The following is a 13,915-nucleotide window of genomic DNA, read 5'->3' as shown; positions in this document are numbered from 1 at the left end:
GAGTGGAGCCGGGGTGCCGGGCGGGGGGAGAGCGAGCGGAGCCGGGGTGCCGGGCGGGGGAGAGCGAGCGGAACCGGGGTGCCGGGCGGGGGGAGAGCGAGTGGAGCCGGGGTGCCAGGCAGGGGGAGAGCGAGTGGAGCCGGGGTGCCGGGCGGGGGAGAGCGAGCGGAACCGGGGTGCCGGGCGGGGGGAGAGCGAGTGGAGCCGGGGTGCCAGGCAGGGGGAGAGTGGGTAGGGTTGCCAGGTGGCTTGTCTAAAAATACTGGACACAATGGTGAAAGGTGCGACGCACTCGAGAATCGTTGGGGAAGAATGTTATTTATAAAGGACCTGACTGTTATGTAATTTGTTCTAAATTTAACTCCAAGTATTCACCAATTTGCACCAATTTATATTCTATTTCGTAAAAAATCTGGGGAGGAGTCTTGGGAGGGAGAGTCCTTCCGAGGATTGTTTTAGGAAATAGAATATGAAATTAGTGCAAATTGGTGCATGCTTGGAGTGAAATTTAGAACAAATGACGTAATGGTCAGATCATTTATAAATAACTGACCTGCTGTCATACTGTACATGGCGAGCAATACTGATCTTACTGCTCCTCCCACACATTCCAAGATTGTTGCACCCCTCCTCATCCTCTCTCTCCCCTTGTCCTTTCACCCTCCCACCCCCCTTTGTCCTCTCACCCCCTCCCTTCATCCTCTCACCCCCCATCCCACCTCCCTTCATCCTCTCGCACCCCCTCCCTTCATCCTGTTACCCCCCCATCCCTTCATCCAGCTTTCAAATTTAGGCTAAGGCCCCGCTCTCTCCGTCAGCGCGCCAGCACTGCAGACACGCGGGGCGCTGACAGACACAGACCGCGATATGCGGTCTGTAGGGAGCGGGAGCCGGGCTGGAGTGGGAGGGAGGGGCGTGGCTTAAGGAGGGGGCGTGGTTTAAGCGGGGGGACCCGCTACACCCCCTCCACGGGCTCAGGCTGCAGCAGGGAGCTGCTGCGAGCTGCCCTAGGTGTGTGATCGGCTGGGCTTGTACAGACAGCACTGGGAGAGGGACACTGTATCCGGCTGCAGCACACAACTCACAACTCACACGCTGACACTCATGCACTCACACACACACAGGCAGACACACACAGGCAGACACACACACACACACACACAGGCACAGACAGGCACTCACGCTGCTTTCCCTCCACACTCTCCTCCCCGCTCCCCGAAGCCTCCCCTCCTCCCGAAGCCTCCCCTCCTCCCGAAGCCTCCCCTCCTCATTGGCTCACAGCCACACCACGTGACGCGTCGACGCTAGGGATTACAATTCTCTTGAATCCCGTAGCGGCTGACACGTCACAGCGTGTAGTGAGCTGTGCAGCCAGGGGGGACCGGGACCAGCTCGGGAGGATTCCCCTGCTGGTGGGGAACGCTCGTGCGGCCGCCCGCGCCGCCGGGCGCAGCGGGAACCAGGCCTTAGACTTCAAAATCCAGCTTTAAATTGCATATTGAATCATGCCAGTGGATAAGTAACCTGCTCTGCCTTCTTGGGGACGATCAGTAAGTAAGAGTGCTGCAGAGATTGCAATGCTGCGGTGATGGGAGCTGAGTTATGGAGCCTTTCTGAGAATTTACAATGGGGGTTATTTTTAATAGATCTTGAAAATGGGAAGACAGTTAGTATAGTAAAAGAAAAGTAAGGGTGAGTGAGCAATTAAACAAAGTTGCCAGTGAAGTATGTACTGTCTGTACACACACACACACACACACACACACACACACACACACACACACACACACACACACACACACACACACACACACACACACACACACACACACACACACACACACACACACACACACACACACACACACACACACACACACACACACACACACACACACACACACCCTCACCTCTCTGCTGCATGCTTTTCCGCCGCTCTTTGGCCCCACCCCCCAGGCTCCTGCCACCTCCCGATTGGCTGAATTACACTGCAGCAACCAATCAGAAGCTGCCCAGCCCCCTAGCAGCAGCAGCCCTGCTCTATCCCATGTCCGGTATTATCTCTCATATACCAGCAGGGCGCGTGGGGCCCCCGGGCAACTGCCCATCGTGCCCATACGTTAAGACGGCCCTGATCACAGGCGCTGATCACGCCTATAATGGTGGGTTCTTTGGGGACACTATTGGGATAAGGGACTTCTCTCGTACTGTGGACACGGTGTGGGGACACGGTGTGGGGTACGCCTTGGCGGGGTGTGGGTATGGTGTTCTTATTCATTGTAGAGTGGTAAGAGATATATATGTTCAGTAAAGACTTTCTGTTTTATGCAAGTGTGTGATCACTGTGGTTGGGTCCTGTGAGGGGCTCCTCCCACTCTGTTGGGATCCCTCCCAGGTGGAGGCGCTGCACCAGATTAGTAAGTGTATCGCCACAGGCTCTCTGTGGCAGAGGCTTAGGCTAAGGCCCCGGTCACGGCGCTGTAATGCGCGCCCGCGCTTTTGGCGGCGCGTTCAGCCGATTCCCCGGTCTGCAGCTCACTGCAGGAGCAGAGACCGGGGGGGGGCGTGGCGGAGGAGTGACCGTGGCGCGGCCATGACGTCACCCGGCAGGTTCGCCCTCATTGGCTGAACCGCCGGGGGGCGTGCCTAGCCGCTCGACGCGAGTCCTGCTCTCAATTCTGTTGAGAGCAGGAGTAGCTCTCGCGCGAGCACTGCGGCCCCCCCTCGCAGCGGGCCCGGCGCCATTGCGGGGAGGGCTCTCGTGCGCGTGGACGCTGTAGTAGGCAGCGGGGGCAAGGCCTTAGGCTCCTGTGAGCCAACAAGTAGAAAGGCAGCATCAGTAGTTCCTCTGTTCAGGGGGGAAACAGGGCTACATACACATGGATATGCACTGCATTTATACACATGGATATGCACTGCATTTATACACATGGATATGCACTGCATTTATACACATGGATATGCACTGCATTTATACACATGGATATGCACTGCATTTATACACATGGATATGCACTGCATTTATACACATGGATATGCACTGCATTTATACACATGGATATACACTGCTCTGCACATATTCACACGGATATACACTGCACTGCATGTATTCACACGGATATACACTGCCCTGCACTTACAGTATGCACACATATACACACTGTCCTGCACGTATACACACTGTCCTGCACGTATACAACGGATATACACTGCTCTATACTGTACGTATACACAGATATACACTTCCCTGCACGTATACATATGGATATACACAGCACGTATTCACATGCGACATGGATATACACTGAACTGCATTTACACACATGGATATACACTGCTTTGCATGTATTCACATGGATATACACTGCACTGCAGGCATACACATGAATATACACTGCTCTGCAGGCATACACGGATATACACGGCACTGCATGTATTCACACGGATATACACTGCTCTGCAGGCATACACACAGATATACACTGCACTGCAGGAATACACACGAATATACACTGCAGGAATACACACAGATATACACTGCAGTGCAGGAATACACACGGATATACACTGCTCTGCGGGTACACACACGGATATACACTGCAGGAATACACACGGATATACACTGCACTGCAGGTATACACACGGGTATAGTGGTAGAGTGGAGCAAAGGTGCACTGCAACTGGAGAGAATCTTGAAAAAATAAATGTCACGGGCAAACTCCAAAGTAAAATTGAGGATGTTTAATGAATAAACTCACAAGGAGATGAACATGACAAACGCACCAACGCGTTTCATCCCGTAGGACTTTATCAAGGTGTATTATCAAACACATATCTTCTGCTAGATATAGCCGTCCTTTCGCGCCAAAAGTCTGTAGGGCCGTGCATTATATATATATATATGAGCCTATGGATTTAATAGTGTTCCTATTTTTGGATTATTTCTTCAACTATCAAGATGTTTTTGTGTACACACGAATATTGAGAGTCACTCTAAAAACTACTCTTCTATACACACGGGTGTACACTGCTCTGCAGGAATACACACGGATATACACTGTTCTGCAGGAATACACACGGATATACACTGCTCTGCAGGAATACACGGATATACACTGCACTGCAGGAATACACACGGATATACACTGCTCTGCAGGTATACACACGGATATACACTGCACTGCAGGTATACACACGGATATACACTGCTCTGCAGGAATACACACGGATATACACTACTCTGCAGGTATACACACGGATATACACTGTACTGCAGGAATACACACGGATATACACTGTACTGCAGGAATACACACGGATATTCACTGCTCTGCAGGCATACACACGGATATACACTGCACTGCAGGTACACACACGGATATACACTGCTCTGCAGGTACACACATGGATATACACTGCACTGCAGGTATACACACGGATATACACTGCCCTGCAGGAATACACACGGATATACACTGCCCTGCAGGAATACACACGGATATACCCTGTACTGCAGGAATACAAACTGCTCTGCAGGTACACACACGGATATACACTGCCCTGAAGGTATAAAAGGTTCACATATGTAAGTGTAGTAACTGTCCATGCACATTCTCTTTAATAAACAGCTGGCGATTAGGGGTTAATTAATTCAGCGACACGCCCACCTCAACATAACCTAACCCCACCCATTGTGGGCGTGTCACACGGCGTCGGTGACAGTCGCCCCGCCCCCATGGGGCGTGTCTTCCTGCCTGTCAATCCCTACGTGTAATTGCGAGCAAAATCCCCGCAGGCCCCGCCCAGTGGGCGGAGCTCTGGCCGTCAGTGCTCTGGCTGCCGGTTCCATGTGAGTGCCGGGACCCGGCGGAGGCAGCATGAGGAGCACCGGCACCGAGCCCGGCCTACTCATCCTCCTCTTACTAATACCGCTACTACTGCGAGGGACCGGAGCGGGGAGAGGTCAGTGCGGTACCCGATCTCTCACCCATACCCCACCCATTCATACACATATACCAAAACCCTCCATTCATACACATCCCCCATATTCATACACATATACTCCCCCTATTAATACACATATACCCCCCCCTATTCATACACATATACCCCCCCCTATTCATACACATATACCCCCCCCCTATTCATACACATATACCCCCCCTATTCATACACATCTCCCCTATTCATACACATCTCCCCTATTCATACACATATACCCCCCCCTATTCATACACATCTCCCCTATTCATACATATATACCCCCCTATTCATACACATATACCCCCCCATTCATACACATAGCACCCCCCCATTCACACATAGCACCCCCCCATTCACACATAGCACCCCCCCATTCACACATAGCACCCCCCCATTCACACATAGCACCCCCCCATTCACACATAGCACCCCCCCATTCACACATAGCACCCCCCCATTCACACATAGCACCCCTCCCATTCACACATAGCACCCCCCCATACATATATACCACCACCCCCCATTCATACACATCCCCCCATTCATACACACATACCACCACCCCCCCATTAATACACATCCCCCCCATTCATAAACGCATACCACCCCCATTAATACACCCCCCCATACACAAATGTTACCCCCCATAAAACACTTAGCACCCCCCCATACACATATACCACCCCCCATAATACACATAGCACCCCCTATACACACATACCATCCCCCCCATTCATACACATCCCCCCCATTCATACACATCCCCCCCCATTCATACACATCCCCCCCATTCATACACATCCCCCCATTCATACACATATACCATCCCCATACACCACCTCCATACACAAATACCACCCCCATTAATACACATCCCCCCATTCATACACATAGAACCCCCCATACACACACCCCACCCACACACCCCACCATTCATACACATACCACTCCCCCATTCATACACATCTGCCCCATACACATATGCTCCCCCCATACACATATGCTCCCCCTTATACACATATGCTCCCCCAATACACATATACTCCCCCCCATGCACATGCTCCCCCCCATACACATATGCTCCCCCCCATACACATATGCTCCCCCATACACATATGCTCCCCCATACACATATGCTCCCCCCCATACACATATGCTCCCCCCCATACACATATGCTCCCCCCCATACACATATGCTCCCCCCCATACACATATGCTCCCCCCCATACACATATGCTCCCCCCATACACATATGCTCCCCCCATACACATATGCTCCCCCCCATACACATATGCTCCCCCCCATACACATATGCTCCCCCCCATACACATATGCTCCCCCCCATACACATATGCTCCCCCCCATACACATATGCTCCCCCCCATACACATATGCTCCCCCCCATACACATATGCTCCCCCCCATACACATATGCTCCCCCCCATACACATATGCTCCCCCCCATACACATATGCTCCCCCCCATACACATATGCTCCCCCCCATACACATATGCTCCCCCCCATACACATATGCTCCCCCCCCATACACATATGCTCCCCCCCATACACATATGCTCCCCCCCCATACACATATGCTCCCCCCCATACACATATGCTCCCCCCCCATACACATATGCTCCCCCCCATACACATATGCTCCCCCCCATACACATATGCTCCCCCCCCATACACATATGCTCCCCCCCATACACATATGCTCCCCCCCCATACACATATGCTCCCCCCCATACACATATGCTCCCCCCCATACACATATGCTCCCCCGCCATACACATATGCTCCCCCCATACACATATGCTCCCCCCCATACACATATGCTCCCCCCCATACACATATGCTCCCCCCCATACACATATGCTCCCCCCCATACACATATGCTCCCCCCCATACACATATGCTCCCCCCCATACACATATGCTCCCCCCCATACACATATGCTCCCCCCCATACACATATGCTCCCCCCCATACACATATGCTCCCCCCCATACACATATGCTCCCCCCCATACACATATGCTCCCCCCCCATACACATATGCTCCCCCCCCATACACATGTGCTCCCCCCCCATACACATGTGCTCCCCCCCATACACATGTGCTCCCCCCCATACACATGTGCTCCCCCCCATACACATGTGCTCCCCCCCATACACATGTGCTCCCCCCATACACATGTGCTCCCCCCCATACACATGTGCTCCCCCCCCATACACATGTGCTCCCCCCCATACACATGTGCTCCCCCCCATACACATGTGCTCCCCCCCATACACATGTGCTCCCCCCCATACACATGTGCTCCCCCCCCATACACATGTGCTCCCCCCCATACACATGTGCTCCCCCCCCATACACATGTGCTCCCCCCCATACACATGTGCTCCCCCCCATACACATGTGCTCCCCCCATACACATGTGCTCCCCCCCATACACATGTGCTCCCCCCCATACACATATGCTCCCCCCCATACACATATGCTCCCCCCCATACACATATGCTCCCCCCATACACATATGCTCCCCCCATACACATATGCTCCCCCCCATACACATATGCTCCCCCCCATACACATGCTCCCCCCCATACACATATGCTCCCCCCCATACACATATGCTCCCCCCCATACACATATGCTCCCCCCCCATACACATATGCTCCCCCCCATACACATATGCTCCCCCCCATACACATATGCTCCCCCCCATACACATATGCTCCCCCCCATACACATATGCTCCCCCCCATACACATATGCTCCCCCCCATACACATATGCTCCCCCCCATACACATATGCTCCCCCCCATACACATATGCTCCCCCCCCCATACACATATGCTCCCCCCCATACACATATGCTCCCCCCCATACACATATGCTCCCCCCCATACACATATGCTCCCCCCCCATACACATATGCTCCCCCCCATACACATATGCTCCCCCCATACACATTTGCTCCCCCCATACACATTTGCTCCCCCATACACATTTGCTCCCCCCCATGCACATTTGCTCCCCCCCATGCACATTTGCTCCCCCCCATGCACATTTGCTCCCCCCCATGCACATTTGCTCCCCCCCATGCACATTTGCTCCCCCCCATGCACATTTGCTCCCCCCCCATGCACATTTGCTCCCCCCCCATGCACATTTGCTCCCCCCCCATGCACATTTGCTCCCCCCCCCATGCACATTTGCTCCCCCCCATGCACATTTGCTCCCCCCCATGCACATTTGCTCCCCCCCCCATGCACATTTGCTCCCCCCCATGCACATTTGCTCCCCCCATGCACATTTGCTCCCCCCATGCACATTTGCTCCCCCCATGCACATTTGCTCCCCCATGCACATTTGCTCCCCCCATGCACATTTGCTCCCCCCATGCACATTTGCTCCCCCCATGCACATATGCTCCCCCCCATGCACATATGCTCCCCCCATGCACATATGCTCCCCCCATGCACATATGCTCCCCCCCATGCACATATGCTCCCCCCATGCACATATGCTCCCCCCCCATGCACATATGCTCCCCCCCATGCACATATGCTCCCCCCCATGCACATATGCTCCCCCCCATGCACATATGCTCCCCCCCATGCACATATGCTCCCCCCCATGCACATATGCTCCCCCCCATACACATATGCTCCCCCCCATACACATATGCTCCCCCCCATACACATATGCTCCCCCCCATACACATATGCTCCCCCCCCATACACATATGCTCCCCCCCATACACATATGCTCCCCCCCATACACATATGCTCCCCCCCATACACATATGCTCCCCCCCATACACATATGCTCCCCCCCATACACATATGCTCCCCCCCATACACATATGCTCCCCCCCATACACATATGCTCCCCCCCCATACACATATGCTCCCCCCCATACACATATGCTCCCCCCCATACACATATGCTCCCCCCCATACACATATGCTCCCCCCCATACACATATGCTCCCCCCCCATACACATATGCTCCCCCCCATACACATATGCTCCCCCCCATACACATATGCTCCCCCCCATACACATATGCTCCCCCCCATACACATATGCTCCCCCCCATACACATATGCTCCCCCCCATACACATATGCTCCCCCCCATACACATATGCTCCCCCCCATACACATATGCTCCCCCCCATACACATATGCTCCCCCATACACATATGCTCCCCCCCCATACACATATGCTCCCCCCCATACACATATGCTCCCCCCCATACACATATGCTCCCCCCCATACACATATGCTCCCCCCCATACACATATGCTCCCCCCCATACACATATGCTCCCCCCATACACATATGCTCCCCCCCATACACATATGCTCCCCCCCATACACATATGCTCCCCCCCATACACATATGCTCCCCCCCCATACACATATGCTCCCCCCCATACACATATGCTCCCCCCCCATACACATATGCTCCCCCCCCATACACATATGCTCCCCCCCATACACATATGCTCCCCCCCATACACATATGCTCCCCCCCATACACATATGCTCCCCCCCATACACATATGCTCCCCCCCATACACATATGCTCCCCCCCATACACATATGCTCCCCCCCATACACATATGCTCCCCCCATGCACATATGCTCCCCCCCATGCACATTTGCTCCCCCCCATGCACATTTGCTCCCCCCATGCACATTTGCTCCCCCCCCATGCACATTTGCTCCCCCCCATGCACATTTGCTCCCCCCCCCATGCACATTTGCTCCCCCCCCCATGCACATTTGCTCCCCCCCCATGCACATTTGCTCCCCCCCCATGCACATTTGCTCCCCCCCATGCACATTTGCTCCCCCCCCATGCACATTTGCTCCCCCCCATGCACATTTGCTCCCCCCCATGCACATTTGCTCCCCCCATGCACATTTGCTCCCCCCATGCACATTTGCTCCCCCCCATGCACATGTGCTCCCCCCATGCACATGTGCTCCCCCCATGCACATATGCTCCCCCCCCATGCACATATGCTCCCCCCCATGCACATATGCTCCCCCCCCATGCACATATGCTCCCCCCCCATGCACATATGCTCCCCCCCATGCACATATGCTCCCCCCCCATGCACATATGCTCCCCCCCATGCACATTTGCTCCCCCCATGCACATTTGCTCCCCCCCATGCACATTTGCTCCCCCCATGCACATATGCTCCCCCCCATGCACATATGCTCCCCCCATGCACATATGCTCCCCCCATGCACATTTGCTCCCCCCATGCACATTTGCTCCCCCCATGCACATTTGCTCCCCCCCATGCACATTTGCTCCCCCCCCATGCACATTTGCTTCCCCCATGCACATTTGCTCCCCCCCCATGCACATTTGCTCCCCTATGCACATTTGCTCCCCCCATGCACATTTGCTCCCCCCCATGCACATATGCGCCCCCCCCATGCACATATGCTCCCCCCCATGCACATATGCTCCCCCCCATGCACATATGCTCCCCCCCATGCACATATGCTCCCCCCCATGCACATATGCTCCCCCCCCCATGCACATATGCTCCCCCCCATGCACATATGCTCCCCCCCATGCACATATGCTCCCCCCATGCACATATGCTCCCCCCCATGCACATATGCTCCCCCCCATGCACATATGCTCCCCCCCATGCACATATGCTCCCCCCATGCACATATGCTCCCCCCATGCACATATGCTCCCCCCCATGCACATATGCTCCCCCCCATGCACATATGCTCCCCCCATGCACATATGCTCCCCCCCCATGCCCCAGCATTCATATACATACCAACCCTCCATACATACACATCCTCCTGCGCACCAACCGCCCCCCCCGTTCCTATGCACCTACCGCCCCCGTCCCTACGCACCTACCGCCCCCCCCGTTCATACGCACCTACCCGCCCCCCCCCGTTCATACGTACCTACCGCCCCCCGTTCCTATGTACCTACCGCCCCCCCGTTCATACGTACCTACCGCCCCCCGTCCCTACGCACCTGCCGACCCCCCGTTCATACGCACCTACCGCCCCCCCGTTCCTACGCACCTGCCGCCCCCCCGTTCCTGCACCTACCGCCCCCCCCGTTCATACGCACCTACCGCCCCCCCCCCCCATTCATACGCACCTACCGCCCCCCCCCGTTCATACGCACCTACCGCCCCCCCGTCTTCATACGCACCTACCGCCCCCCGTTCATACGCACCTACCGCCCCCCGTTCATACGCACCTACCGCCCCCCGTTCATACGCACCTACCGCCCCCCGTTCATACGCACCTACCGCCCCCCGTTCATACGCACCTACCGCCCCCCCGTTCATACGCACCTACCGCCCCCCCGTTCATACGCACCTACCGCCCCCCCCCGTTCATACGCACCTACCGCCCCCCCCGTTCATACGCACCTACCGCCCCCCCCATTCATACGCACCTGCCGACCCCCCCCATTCATACGCACCTGCCGACCCCCCCATTCATACGCACCTGCCGACCCCCCCATTCATACGCACCTGCCGACCCTCCCATTCATACGTACCTGCCGACCCCCCCCATTCACACGCACCTGCCGACCCCCCCATTCATACGCACCTGCCGACCCCCCCCATTCATACGCACCTGCCGACCCCCCCCATTTATACGCACCTAAAGACCCCGCCCATTCATATGCACCTAAAGACCCCCCCATTCATATGCACCTAAAGACCCCCCCATTCATACGCACCTAAAGACCCCTCCCCATTCATACGCACCTAAAGACCCCTCCCCATTCATACGCACCTAAAGACCCCCCCCATTCATACGCACCTAAAGACCCCCCCATTCATACGCACCTAAAGACCCCCCCCATTCATACGCACCTGAAGACCCCCCCCCATTCATACGCACCTGAAGACCCCCCCATTCATACGCACCTAAAGACCCCCCCCATTCATACGCACCTAAAGACCCCCCCATTCATACGCACCTAAAGACCCCCCTCCCATTCATACGCACCTAAAGACCCCCCCCATTCATACGCACCTAAAGACCCCCCCCATTCATACGCACCTAAAGACCCCCCCCATTCATACGCACCTAAAGACCCCCCCCATTCATACGCACCTAAAGACCCCCCCCCCATTCATACGCACCTAAAGACCCCCCCCATTCATACGCACCTAAAGACCCCCCCCCATTCATACGCACCTAAAGACTCCCCCCCCCATCATACGCACCTAAAGACCCCCCCCCCATTCATACGCACCTAAAGATCCCCCCCCATTCATACGCACCTAAAGATCCCCCCCCCATTCATACGCACCTAAAGACCCCCCCATTCATACGCACCTAAAGACCCCCCCATTCATACGCAAATGCCGACCCCCCCCCCCCATTCATACGCAAATGCCGACCCCCCCCCTCATTCATACGCAAATGCCGACCCCCCCCCCATTCATACGCAAATGCCGACCCCCCCCCATTCATACGCACCTGCCGACCCCCTCCCCATTCATACGCACCTGCCGACCCCCTCCCCCCCCATTCATACGCACCTGCCGACCCCCCCCCCCCCATTCATACTGGTTACCTGCCCCTATCCCCCCCAGGCCTGGTGCTGCCCCCTGCAGCGTGTGAGGAGAATCAGTTCCTGTGCAGGAATCAGCGCTGCATTCCCAGCCTGTGGAGATGTGATGAGGATGATGACTGCTCTGATAACAGCGACGAGGAGGACTGTCGTGAGTACCACTATCCCGGGGTGTAACGGGGGAGGTTGTATCCCGGGGTGTAACGGGGGAGGCTGTATCCCGGGGTGTAACGGGGGAGGTTGTATCCCGGGGTGTAACGGGGGAGGTTGTATCCCGGGGTGTAACGGGGGAGGTTGTATCCCGGGGTGTAACGGGGGGAGGTTGTATCCGGGGGGGGTGTAACGGGGGAGGTTGTATCCGGGGGGGTGTAAACGGGGGAGGTTGTATCCGGGGGGGTGTAACGGGGGAGGTTGTATCCGGGGGGGTGTAACGGGGGAGGTTGTATCCGGGGGTGTAACGGGGGAGGTTGTATCCCGGGGGTGTAACGGGGGAGGTTGTATCCGGGGGGGTGTAACGGGGGAGGTTGTATCCGGGGGGGTGTAACGGGGGAGGTTGTATCCGGGGTGTAACGGGGGAGGTTGTATCCCGGGGTGTAACGGGGGAGGTTGTATCCCGGGGGTGTAACGGGGGGAGGTTGTATCCGGGGGGGGTGTAACGGGGGAGGTTGTATCCCGGGGGGGTGTAACGGGGGAGGTTGTATCCGGGGGGGTGTAACGGGGGAGGTTGTATCCGGGGGTGTAACGGGGGAGGTTGTATCCCGGGGTGTAACGGGGGAGGTTGTATCCGGGGGGTGTAACGGGGGAGGTTGTATCCGGGGGGGTGTGTAATCGGGGGAGGTTGTATCCGGGGGGGTGTAACGGGGGAGGTTGTATCCCGGGGTGTAACGGGGGAGGTTGTATCCGGGGGGGTGTAACGGGGGAGGTTGTATCCCGGGGTGTAACGGGGGAGGTTGTATCCCGGGGTGTAACGGGGGAGGTTGTATCCCGGGTGTAACGGGGGAGGTTGTATCCCGGGGTGTAACGGGGGAGGTTGTATCCCGGGGTGTAACGGGGGAGGTTGTATCCCGGGGTGTAACGGGGGAGGTTGTATCCCGGGGTGTAACGGGGGAGGTTGTATCCGGGGTGTAACGGGGGAGGTTGTATCCCGGGGTGTAACGGGGGAGGTTGTATCCCGGGGGTGTAACGGGGGAGGTTGTATCCGGGGGTGTAACGGGGGAGGTTGTATCCCCGGGGGTGTAACGGGGGAGGTTGTATCCCGGGGGTGTAACGGGGGAGGTTGTATCCGGGGGGGTGTAACGGGGGAGGTTGTATCCGGGGGGGGTGTAA

General features: G+C 56.3%; 1 long non-coding RNA gene across 1 annotated transcript; it reads left to right on the top strand.

Annotated features, from left to right (window-relative positions):
• Positions 1-1,342: 1,342 nt before the first annotated feature.
• Positions 1,343-12,745, top strand: LOC142503733 (uncharacterized). The gene is made up of 3 exons (XR_012804077.1): positions 1,343-1,550; positions 4,796-4,962; positions 12,612-12,745. It is a non-coding gene; the product is annotated as an uncharacterized LOC142503733 (long non-coding RNA).
• The last annotated feature ends 1,170 nt before the right edge of the window (positions 12,746-13,915 follow it).

This window comes from Ascaphus truei, chromosome 10 (genome assembly GCF_040206685.1).
Source record: "Ascaphus truei isolate aAscTru1 chromosome 10, aAscTru1.hap1, whole genome shotgun sequence".
Lineage (NCBI taxonomy): Eukaryota > Metazoa > Chordata > Amphibia > Anura > Ascaphidae > Ascaphus > Ascaphus truei.
The sequence above is the reverse complement of the archived record's forward strand: the minus strand, read 5'-3'. Positions and strand labels throughout refer to the sequence as shown.